Source organism: Leopardus geoffroyi, chromosome E1 (assembly GCF_018350155.1).
Source record: "Leopardus geoffroyi isolate Oge1 chromosome E1, O.geoffroyi_Oge1_pat1.0, whole genome shotgun sequence".
NCBI lineage: Eukaryota > Metazoa > Chordata > Mammalia > Carnivora > Felidae > Leopardus > Leopardus geoffroyi.
The window spans coordinates 54,159,755-54,172,555 of NC_059330.1; the positions used below are offsets into that span (position 1 = coordinate 54,159,755).

Consider the following 12,801-nt stretch of genomic DNA (forward strand, 5'->3'; position numbering starts at 1 on the left):
TGGGGCTTGGGTCCAGCAGTTTTTAATGTTTATTTATTTTTGAGACAGAGAGAGACAGAGCATCAACGGGAGAGGGTCAGAGAGAGGGAGACACACAATCTGAAACAGGCTCCAGGCTCTGAGCTGTCAGCACAGAGCCCGACGCAGGGCTTGAACTCACGGACCGCGAGATCATGACCTGAGCCGAAGTCGGTCGCTTCACCGACTGAGCCACCCAGGCGCCCCTAGGGTCCAGCATTTTTAACAAATTCCCAGGGATGCTGAGGTCCCGGGCAGAGCTTAGGCAATAAGGCTGTAGGGCAGTGATGCTCTGACCCGGCCCAGGCTGGGATCAGCTGAGCACTTTCACCAACCATCTTGCTGTCTGGTCCCACTCCCATGGCTTCGAGTTTATCTGGTCCGGCCTTGGACATCAGGTGGTTCTAACACGCAGCCCCATCCTCGTTTCCGGCCTGACATATTGGCCATGAGGACAGGGTCTTTTCTGCGACGTGAGGAGAGAAGGGATTTGAGGAAAAAGGACTTTTGCCTGATGAAAAAGCATCATCACATCCCTTGTTAGTCGAGCTTTCTTCCTTGGCAGAGGAGACGGAGAGGAAGAGCAAAACTTTCATTCCACAGAAGGGCATCTGCCAGTTTCCCACTCGGAGACGCGATTGAAATAGCTTTTTCAGATCCTCCGGCTAAGCTGACACGTGTGGCCCCCTCCAACCCTCCCTTCATTTCCTCCCCCCCCCCCCATAGCAGTTATCTCAATTCTGGTTCCAACAGCAAGGCTCTATCTCACCACCGCTGCCGGCAGCTGGCTGGCTTCCCGATGGAGAGGGGCTTGGGCCCCAGAGAGAGCCCTGGTGGAAAGAGCACCAGCAAAGGAGGCGGGCCAGGGCCTGTGCGGACACAGCGGGGGCCTGGGGTCGAGGCCCAGAGTGATCTGAAGATGACACAGCTAAAAGAGTATCGCTTAAAGGTGTGGAAGGGAATGTCACTTCTGGGCCGGCACTGCTTCTCGGGCTGGGAACGAGATAATGAATTATTACCCGGGGAAATGAAGCTGCTAATAAATTCAAAAGCAAAGCTGAGGGAGGTTAGACTCCATTTTTAAAAGGGAGCTGGTGATTTATAAAGTGCCCTGTCTCCTTGCCTCCTGGGGCTCCATCGGCCTCCCTGTCCCTCCTTTTCCCCACCTGACCCTCTGGACACACAGCCCAGCACCCCTGCAACTTGTCTGTTTTCTTTGTGAGCCACGCCCACCCCCGCGGGAACCTCAGGCCCAAATTGGGCTGAAATTTGGCCCAACTGGTTTTGAGAGCTCGGTCCCTAAGGAATGGCCACGAGGAAATCTGTCTTCCTAAGAAGTCCATTCCGACCTTTGAGCCAACAAATTACAAGTAGAAACCGCTCCGAATGAGCAATCAGGCTCTGCAGCGTGCCACCAGGCAGGGGGCGGCTCCTGCAGGGAGGGACAATCAACTTAGCTTTTCGGTGGCATCTGTGCCTTCTGAAAGCTGCTCCTGTTTTGGGAAGCTTGTGGCCACATTCTAGTCTTACCCCCCACCCCCCGTCTGCCCCCCGCATCAATTCCAATCCCTCTTGAGTGGAGCTCCAAACCCTGACTCCTTGGTCTCCACTAGCCTCCTTCCCTGCCTGAAGCCACTGCCTGAGCTCATTGCCCGTTTCCGCGGCGACGGGCCTGTGATGTCACTATGGAGGCTTGCGAGTCTCCAGGTGGGTAGGACTGGAGAAGCAGGTGCCCAGGAAGAGGGAAAGAACAAAGCCCCAGTTTCTGCGCCATCATCCCCACATAATGGAAGAGGGGCCTGGAAACAGAGGAGGGGCAGGTGGAAGGCTGCAGCCGTTCCGAACCTTGCCCGTTTTAACATCTCTTGAGCTCAGCTAGAGAAAGACGGCCCCTTCCCCAAACTCCTGCTCAGGCCCCATACCCCTGCCCAAGCAGCTATGGTTTAAAAGCCTCGTGAGTCATGGAGGGACTCAGTTTCCCCAGTTGGCTATTTTCTGCAGCCTGCCCCCACCTCCTGGCGGTGTGGCATAAAGGGAAGCTCGCCCTCGTCAACTGTGTGCCCATGTCCAGCAACATCAGACTCCAGGGCTCCCTCCCCGCAGCCTGGTTTTGCAGGAAACCCCTGGTGCCAGGGGGCTTTCAGAGCCCTCCTCGCCGGGGACCATGGCTCCTGCTTCAATACCTGGGGAGGGAGATCCCCCAGCTTCCCTAATGCTCTGGTCCCTTTCGTTCCAGCCAGGCACCAAGAGGAAAATGCAGCCTCCTTCTGGAAACAAGGGCTCCCTCCCGCAGGCTTTCCCGAGGCCGGGTTCAAAAGGCCCATGTTCACCTGAGTTTTAGGTAACTTACTGAGCAGCCTGAATTATATAGACAAGTTAGGCTCACTTGGCCTTCGGGTGTCTGGATTACCTGAGTATTTTACATGTTTATGAGCGGGGTGGGGAGGGGGACTGAACACTAGCTCAAAGCAAATGCAAAATTCGGACTTTGGGGGCTCTGTGCACCTGACACGCACCTTTGCTTACCACGGGGATAGAGCATCGGAGAGCCACTGTCACGCGACCACCGAGCAGGCCACAGGGGAGCCCCGGCTCATCCCGGATGCTGGGCCTTGCCTTCGTTTCTCTTTTAGGATCTGCCAAAACCCAAAAGTCACCATCTAAAAACAACTCCAAAGAAAGGTGGGAGAAGAAAGTGGGAAAATCTTTATCATTGATTGTTTATACCTAAAGAAAGAGAGGAGAGAGAATTCCCCGTGGCCCAGCCAGGGGGTGAAGAGTTAATCCTATAATCTAGTCGGCCAGGGAGCAAGGCAAGGACGAGAGCTACCTTCCAGCTGAAGTGTGCGTGCAGAATGTTTGATGCTTGGCGGGTGAAGCCGAGAAGACGGAGACCATTTGCAAGCATTTATTGAGCGCCCAGGGCATACAGAGCCCTATTCTCAGGATGCAGTGGAATTCTAAAGTTCACAAGATAGGGTGCTCCCCTATCCTCTGAGAATGGACCCTCCCCCAGCCCCCACTTTCAGGTTCTTCTGTGTGCCCACTCCCCCTGCCCTGGTCACTGCTCCCTGCTGGGCTCAGCAAAATACCGGCAAATGCCTGGTGACCTTTTCAGAGTTAGACCAATTACACTCCAGTGAAACAGCTTAAGAATTGCAAAGCAGCACGTGCAAACTCTTCCAGTTGCTTGAGTGAGAGCCAGAGCAACGGCTCTACCCCTGGCTGCATATTGGAACACCTGGAGAATTTTTTTCACCGCCGGTGCCTGAGTCCTGCCCCCAGAGAGTATGATTTCATTGCTATTGGAGGCAGTGGCATTTTTTAAAGCCCTCCAGGTGACTTAAACATGCAACAGAGTGTGAGAACCACTGAACTGGAGGATTTAGGACTTTTGAGTTGTTTCATGGTGAATCTTTGGGCTGAAATTGATCAAGTTTGCTACTTCGCTAATGGAATCAAGACAGATTCTATTGGCTAGATAGGCTGCCATCTTGGAACAAAATAACGATGACAAGTTTTCATATGGATATTATCTTTTTTAAAATGGGTTTAATCTTTATTTATTTCTGAGAGAGAGAGAGAGAGAGAGTATGAGCGGAGGAACAGAGAGAGGGAGACACAGAATCCCAAGCCATCTCCAAGCTCCGAACTGTCAGCCCAGAGCCCGATGCGGGGCTCAAACTCATGAGCCACGAGATCATGACCTGAGTCGGAGTCGGAGGCTTAACCAACTGAGTCACTCAGGCACCCCTCATATGGGTATTGTCTTAATGGATTCTAATGAGAGTTGGTACAATGCGGTGGGATTTGCACAGAATAAAGTCTTCACTGAACTGTCCTTTAGCTGAAGGGGGAGGCAGCAGGAGAAAGTAACTAACATTTCTTGAGTGTCTGTAGTGTGGCAGGAACTGGGCTTGAAAGACTATACTGATATTTCATTTTTTCTCTCCCCCCACGTGCCAGATACGTATCATCCCCATTTTACAGATGAAGAAACGGAGACTCGAGATCACACCGCTGTTATGTGTGGGGAGACGATTTTCCACGTGTCTCTCACATTTCTGTATATCTTGTGAGCCAAGATGCCGACTGCCTTTGCTCTGATCTTTATAAAGATGTTTGCACGGTGAACAGCTTTGGAAGATGTAATGTCCTCCTCGGGGATGAAGGGTAGGCATGCTTACTGTCCATTATAAAAGATTCAGGTCCCTAAGCTCAGGGTTCCCGTCTTGTAACACGCCCTTCTCGTGTGCACAGGTATGAGCTGGCCCTCTTTGCAGTGCCTTATGGCAACTGTTGCTTAGAGAGTTGTTGCAAAAACCAGAATGCACTGGCTCCCACTAGCCCTGTGATAAACTGTCTTTTGTCTCTGACCCATGAGACAGGCCAGGCTAACTTGTCAACTTGTGGCAGATTTAGCACCTTCATCAAAACCTGTTTCCCTTTGACATCCATACACTTAGGGGATAGATAAGCAGGAGGTGATATTAAAGCAAAATGAAACCCATACTCTGGATCAATGATTGCTTTTCCTCTAGATATGAAACAATTACACAAATTAGCTCCCCTTCCTTTCTCTGGAAGACAAATAAACAAATTCAATCTGCATCAAGAGTTAAGTGCAAAACTTGGGCACAATATTGTATTCTGCTGGCTCCAAATTCCATTCGATTTTAAGCTCTGCTAAGCTATATCCTCTTTTCTCTCCAGAACATTTCACTTGATCCTACCAAAACAGCCTCCAGGCTTTGATAAGCAAACGCGGGTCCTGCTGGTACCCCAAACCCACTCATCCAGCTCTTATCAGAAGCCCCTTTTACCTACTTATTTTCGAAATTGGAGACAAGTGATCCTTCCTCTGGTGTTGACACTAATGGTCTGCGTGCCCCTACTTTCTCTTTGAGGTCTGCTTCCTCTCATTACTAATTACCTTCTCTTCTAAAGAACGAGCATTTAATATGCAGTGATGATTTCCAGTAGCTGGTTCTGTATCGTCTTCAGCTGTTAATTATTATTATTAAAATTATATATAAAAAAAACCCCTAACTACTATGTATATGCCAGGAACTTTTAAAGTGCTTTATAAGGTATCTTAAATCTACTCAGAACACAGTAAACATGAAGTATTTTCACTTGGAGAAGCTGATGCGTCAAGGAGGTTAAATGCCTTGTACGCGGACCTAGTAAGTAGCAGAGTTGGAATCTGGAGCCATGTCTGTCCAGCCTCAAAGGGAATCTTTTCCTTCTACACCCAACTTCTGTTTTTTTTTTTTTTTGTTTTGTTTTTTTGAACAGCTTTATGGAGATATAATTCACACAGCATACAATTCAGCCATATACACTGGTTTTAGTATATTCTCAGGTGTGGGCAACCTTCACCGCAGTTAATTTCAGAACTCCTTCATCGCCTTCAAAAGACACCCCGTGTACTTTAGTAATCCTCTAATTCCCTTCTCCTCCCCCCACCAGCCCTAACCAGCTGCCTTCTAGCAAAGCGTGTCTCTAAAGAAGCCAAGTCCTTTCTTCCATCTGTATGAAATATTGGAGTATGTTTATACACATTTGTAGATTGGTTGCCTCTTTGGTTATTGAGAAGTTGACAGCTGTGCCCTCCACCCCCCAAAAAAACCTGTGCCTTCTCTCTGGTATTCCCTGGGGTTGGTTATTCTTTCCTCCTTCTGCCCAGAGACTGCTAAGAAGAACACTGAGAGAACCACCAGGAGCCCCAGGAGGCTTTGTTACTCCATTATTGCTGGTTCCAGGAAGTAGGTTTTGGGTCTGGGTTGACAGTAAAAGGGATGAGGATCCCCGAAAACTTCTTGCGGCCTGGGCTTGAGCCCCAGATTTCATGAGCTGAGAACAGCCCTCCTATCTCCTCTTAGGGGCAATTTATCTCCTTTGAGAACATTAGTCCTTCCAGTGAGGGCTGGCTCCTTATGGAAGTTGACCTTGCCCAAGAAAGGCTTGGCAACATTGATCTAGGGTCAGCCCGACTTTGCAAGGAGTTTGGTATGCATACGTGTTGATTTGGGTTCCCCTGAAGAATTCAAGTGCTTGGAGTTTAGTTAGGAAGTACAAACACCACTGGGGGTGGGTGAAGAGGGCGTGGGGAAAGGGGTACAAGGAAGGGAAGGTGACCACCAATGCTGTGCTGTCAAACCAGCTACCCCATGGAAGGCTGGCTCTTACTCTCACCGGTAAACTCTAGGAGACACTGGAAAACACCCACGTCAGAGTTATCCCACCTAGGGGGACATGGTCACGGGGTGTTTAAACACCAACTCCCAGAAGTCTTTGGTTAAGGGCTGCTCGCAGAGGGTCTGAATTCCTCATCTCTTCTGGTGTGCTATGCTCATGTGGGCAATGAGCCTTCTGCAGTTCTGGAAAAAGCCCTCAGGCAAAGAAATGCAGATAATGGCAGTAGGAGGCTGAGCAGAGGACATGAAATGATTGAGTGTGAGGATATGGGTGGGCACCCACAGCATCTGCTACAGCCTGACCCTATTTTAAATACTCCTGCCTGTGCTGATACACACACACACACACACACACACACACAGTGAGCAGGATGGGAATACGGTCTCAATAGAGCACACTCCTCCATCCCTGGGCTCCATTCTTGCTGACAATAATCAGGGCTCCGCTTTTCAGAGTAATGAGGGACAGTAAAGAGTTTATTAAATGAATTCTACCAGGAGCCAACTGGTAACAGACCTACATCTTTTACCTCTAAAGCTGGAGAAATCCCACCAGGCTTTGCAAAGAGTTTGGAACCCCAGATCATGGGGGGGGGGGTCACTCCAGGTCAGAAGAAGAAATAAGCTGCATCCCTTTGGGGGTTGCAGACTGAGGGGTCTCGGGTTTGCAAATCTCATCAGAGAGTCTGGCTTTCAAACTGCAGTCGGACTGGCCCCTCACTCCACCACCTATCACAGCCCTCAAGGTTCAAAGGCTGGCAGGTAGCTTGGCTGAGCAGAAACACCCATCACCTTCCTTAGTTGATCCTTTTGAAGCTGAGTGAGACTCTTCTCCAAAAAAAGGAAAGGAATTTGGAGTTCCGGGCAGCCCAAGGCCCTGTCTACCTGCTGCTAGTTGTCAGGATATTCATTCACTCACTCAATTATTCATTTGCTCATTCTTTAGCTCATTTATTCATTATCTCCATGGATCAGGGATTGAGGGTACCATGGTTTTGTGACACAGGGACGAATGTGCAAACCCTTCCCCTTCTTTCAGACACCCGAGGGTACATGTGAGCGTAGTGCAGCCTGGAATGCCCAGCACACCTCCATGGCAGACCCCTTGCTCCTGTTCTGTGCATGGGGAGGGGAGGGGGATGCGTCCTCTGCGTCAGTAGGCTATGGGCTCTGTTACGAGAAGACACACAGTCCTGTTCACCACCATATCCTCACAAGCCAGCGTTGTCCCTGGCGCATGGGAGGCATTCAATAAATATTTGCAAATGAATGGGTGGATGTGTGCCTTTGAGCAAAAGGCAGATACTCGTACATATTTGAATGTATTTCTGTGTCTACATGTTTTGGTGTCGATGTGTATGTTTCTGTGTCTATGCGTCATTGTTTTTATGCTTATATAACTGAGTGTGCACGTGTGCATGTATGTGATTCTTTAATAGACACAGTCTTCCCTTCACAACATTTCAAGAGAATGAACGTTTTTGCTTCCTGGTATCTGACTTCGGAAACCCAATCTGCATTTTCCACACATGTACAGCACCCCAGATTTTCAAATATTTATACTCCTATATTTAAAATCTGTGAGATTTCTCTCTCTCTTTTTCACCCATACGTGCTTGCATTCTGTCTTCCTCCCTCTTTCTCTCCCTCCCAGCCATCAGCCTGCCCTCTCCACCTTATTTCCTCTGTTTTCCCCATATATATGTTGATGAAAACCCCCCAGACTGAGCCACACTATTCACTTCCAAGCTTGGCTCACTGAGGATCACACATGGGCCACCACCATAACCCTGAGACAAACCCTGAATGGTGAACCCAGCCAGGGAGGAGTACAGAGACTCCAGCTCCTGTCCAAATGTTGGTGGCTCCTGAAAAGGGTCTGCCCTCTGGGGGTAGGGGGCAGTGGCTTCTTTAAGCTTCAGCAGAGCTTCTAAAAAGGAACTAATTGCCCAGGATTTTAGCCAGAAGCACTGGGTGAATACCAACATTGCCTGGGTTTCTGGAAGCTTAGATCTGATATTTGGGAGCTTGTGATGTCTTATGGTACTGACCTGGAGGCAGAGGAACACCTCCCCAAATTTTTCCTGGCTGAGATAGTCCATGGCCCCTCTCTATCCTGCAGTGTATAGCCAAGTCGGACCAAGAAAGATCTACTGAGTACCAATCGTTAGACCTGATTGATGAGGATCTTGAAAAGCCCTCAACAAAGTGAGGGTTTTTTGACACGGTGTGAAATTCTGATGCTTGGGGATCATTCAACATACTGTTTGGGGTGCCTCAAGATGTGGCCTCTGTTCTCATTTACTATCAGTGGATCAATGACTAAGTAAATCCATTGTTATCAATTCCACATCTGGATATTGTATGGATCTTGCCATTCCAGAGTCAGGTTTGCCAAAACAAAGCCACACACACATACACACATGTGTATATATATGAATGCACGTGCGCGCATGCATAAACACACACACACACACACACACACACACACACACACACCACTCTGTAGAATGGAAAGGGGATGTGAGGAGGGAGCCACAATGGACAAGTTAACAGGAACAGCATATGAGGTCTTCTCTTTGTGCTCCAAATCCACCCCCTACCTTCTGCATCCTGTTCTGGCCCTGGTTGGTTGACCCCACACCCATGGGCTCCCAAGCTCTGTGGCTTCCAGCTGGGTTTAACCAAAGGAACCCTGGCCACAGATCAAAGGGAGGGAGGAGAGTGAGATCAGGTCTTCATTCCTCTGGCCGCCACCCTGCAGGGTCACCTCAGGGTGGTTGGGTCCCATCGCAAAAGGACATTGCTCCTCTTGGGACATCCTCTTTCACAAGATTTCCCTTCTGGCTTATGGACTATTCCTTCCCCTAGTGCTCTCAACTTTGGGTGGAAATGTCTCCACGGCTTCCAGCCCTGAGTTACTGGCTCCCATTCACTCTGTCTTTACCTTGGAAAATAGTCCCTTTGCAAGTAAACCCCAAATTATCTAATTTAAATGTGTTTCCAGTTGGAGCTGTAATGAAGACATAACAGGGCAGATAAGGGAACTCTATTAACTTAGATTGAATTTGGCAAGGGACTTTGTGCCAACCTGCTTATCTTCATTATTGCCAGTGTGTGAGTGAATATAAGAACTCTGCCTCTACCATTTAAAAAAGAGTCTATTTCCTGCTCTCCCTAAAACTGCAGATTTAATAGGTTGCTGGATACACTATAAATCTAGGTTTCTCAATCCAGTAATTGTCCCAGAGAGGTGGACGGGAAATCGACAGGTGTCTCTACTCTTCATCACTTTGACACCATTTTTTATCTTGAGGAGAGATCTGATAAGAAACACCTGAGATTGTTTGCAGCCTTATTGACCTGCCATGACTTCTGACTTCGTGGAAGGAGTTGGTTATTGGCCAACAGTCATGAGCTTAATGCAGGTGGCTTGGTAATACTCTATGTGTCAGACACCCAGCAGATCTGGTGATAGTTCTGAGTAATGTGAAACAAGATTGTGCTCTGGTCTCTTCCTTCTGGAAGGACACTTCATGATTTGAAACTCCTTCTGGATTAGCTGGAGGCATGCCCTTCTTGTTATCGAAAATTTTAAAAAAAGGTCAGTAGCTTCCTTTTTCTTATGGTATCACCTTATTGTCACAGGGCAGAAGTGGGGGGCAACCAATCGTAGCTTCTGTTAATGAACTGCTCTTAGCCTGGCTGGCTTAGGAATAACTACTCCAAAACAAAGCAGCTTGTTTTGGACAGATGTGCCCACTACCTGCCCAACACATTGGGTTTATATCCCACCAGTTCCGTATTACAAGTTAATTCCTTTTGTTACATAGGATGTGTGTTATAACTGCCTGTGGGATTTATAAGCAGCTCCACCCTTGAAATCAGATGCACCACGATCTTCATTGGAGGTTTATCTAAGACCATAGTGGGCACCTGGTAACTCCTGCTTTGGAAAACAGACATACCCATACCATCATGTTAAACCTTGGGATCTTGAATGTTCACCTGCCAGCGTGGAGTCAGATTATCAAGCCAGGACAGGATAAGTTATGCTGCTATAGCCAACAATCCTGGAAACCTCAGCCACTTCAGACCACCAGGGTTTATGTCTCCCTCAGTTTATACACACACGGAGCCAAGCCGGGCCACAGCCCCTCATAGTTACTGCCCCAATCCAGGACCCAGGCTGCCGGAACATCCACTGTGCAGAGGGAAAAGAGAACATGACAAGGCACATACTCTAAAATGACAAACATCGTTACATTTCACTGACCAACACAAGTCACGCGACAAGACCACATGGGTGGGATATACAATCCCACTGAGTTCCTGGAAGAAGCGAGAGTCTAAATAGTTATGAGTAGCCCCAGTGACTAGAGCACTGAGGGCTTCTTAGGAAAACTCCTGACCTTGCCTAGGGAGTACCTGCCTCTGTAGATATTTCTGTGGGATATTGTCCATTCAGGTGACATTTTTGACCGAAGGCTTTACTTTTCACTAAAGGAGACTGTAGTAGTTAGTGTCTGAGTGCTGCCATAGCAGAGTGCCATAAATTAGATGGCTTAAAACAACAGAAATGTATTATCTCACACTTCTGGAGGCCAGAAGTCCAACATAAAAGTGACGGCAGGTAAGTGCTCCCTCTGAAGCTCCTAGGGGTGAAACTTCCCTTGCCTCTTCCAGCTTCTGGTGGCCCCAGGTGCTCCTTGCCTGAGGCCACATCTCTCCATTCTCTGCCCCCATCTTCACATGGCCTCCTCTCTCTGAGTCTGTGTCCAAATGTCCTTCTTACAAGAATACTAGCCATTGGATTATATCCCACACCAATCCAAGATGACCTGATTTTAAGTTAATTGTATCTGCCAAGACCCTATTTCCAATAAGATCATATTCATAAGGTACCAGGGTTAGGACTTCAACATATTCATTTGACCAACACACTTCAACATCATAAAAACCAGGCCCCACATCTAGTTGATTGATTGTTTCAAAACGTTAGTACAGGGTCTTATTTTGTTTTATGGTTGACTGTAAAAAGCATCTGAATCACCCTTATTCAGCCACAGAGAAAATCCACACACCAGAGTCCTGCCCTATTAGAATACAGATGCCCAAACTGTCTGCTGATCAACTTTTAACAAAAGTTGGGCTGGGGAAAACAATATTCGCGAAGACTCATTTTGAACAATGTACAGTTCATTGTGTCGATCACTGGCTTCAGCGTTTTGGGGGTTTTGTTTTTGTTTTGTGTTTTAGTTATTGTGTTAACCTTGGAAACCACTTTTCAAATGAATATTAAGGAACTCTTGAGCAACCTCGGATATAAGGCCAGTGAAAGCAGACCTGCCCTTTCAAGGCGGCTGTTGTCCCCATGATAAGGAATTTAAAACCCCTCTGTGATCATCTTCCTCTCCTGGGTCAAGTCATTTTATCTATCTGTCTATCTATCTATCTATCTATTTATTTATCTATTGCATGCACCCACAAGTTGAAGAGGGGCAGAGAGAATAGAGAGAGAGAGAGAGAGAGAGAGATACCCAGGTGGCTCAGTCAGTTAAGTACCCAACTCTTGATCTCAGCTCAGGTCATGATCTCACACTTTGTGAGATCAAGCCCCATGTCAGGTTCTGTGTTGAGCCTCCTTGGGATTCTCAAGTCCTTATATTTAAAGAATGTGATTCTAGGCATGATTCACCTGACATCCCTTCTCTGTGGTGCAACTAGGAGCACCGGGACTTTCCTGCCTCTTTGCTCCTCCTCTCCCAGAGCACCCCACAGCATGGATGTCAGGCTCATACTCTCCCTCTTGCTGTGTCCCCTCTGGTCCCTGACGCTACTGAGTGTGTGGAGACCCCACCTCTCCTCCCTCAACAGTAGCAAGAGCTGACGTTCCAGCCCCAGAGAAAAAAAAAAAGGCAGCGTCGGCTCCAGCCTGATAGACCTGTGGTCTAATTCATTAGCTTAAGAAAAAGAGAGGTTCCTCCTGGGTCATCTGGTCTACTCCATTCCTCTGCACTGGGACTGAAGGACATTAACAAAGAACATCATCACTTTGCTTCCTCCTCGCCAGCCATTGTCTTCCTTCCTTGTGCATCTCCTTCCTTGGGGAGTCCTGGACAAGGCAGTGGGTCCAGGCACATATGGTTTGTCCTGGTCCCAAGTGCTGGATCTTCTAAGAGCCAGGGTGGGGATCCCAGAGGTCACTGAAAAGACCCCAGGGCTTCTCGCAGAATTCTGGGGCTTCAAGGAACAGTTTGAGGATCCCTGGTAGCAATCAGTGTTAATCAACGTTGGCTGTGAATCAGACACTGCTGGGGAGATTCTGAAGTTTACAGCTCCTGCAATCCCACCGCTACCTTCTGGCCAGAATCCTCAGGGGAGAGGCCCCTCAGCTGCATTACAGGGGATACTGCTGTCAGTGGATGGAAAACTCTCTAGCCCTGGATGAGATCAGATTATTTCCAGGTGTTGGCTTGTCTGGCCTCCGAACGGCCCCTTGCCCTACATTCAGAGACTATTTATTTATTTATTTATTTTTAACGTTTATTTATTTTTGAGACAGAGAGAGACAAAGCATGAA

At 48.2% G+C, this 12,801-nt stretch overlaps 1 long non-coding RNA gene across 1 annotated transcript; it reads left to right on the forward strand.

Moving 5' to 3' along the window:
- The first annotated feature begins 1,716 nt into the window (after positions 1 to 1,716).
- On the forward strand, positions 1,717 to 4,152 carry LOC123604694. The gene is made up of 4 exons (XR_006715435.1): positions 1,717 to 1,838; positions 2,255 to 2,359; positions 2,652 to 2,700; positions 3,985 to 4,152. It is a non-coding gene; the product is annotated as an uncharacterized LOC123604694 (long non-coding RNA).
- The last annotated feature ends 8,649 nt before the right edge of the window (positions 4,153 to 12,801 follow it).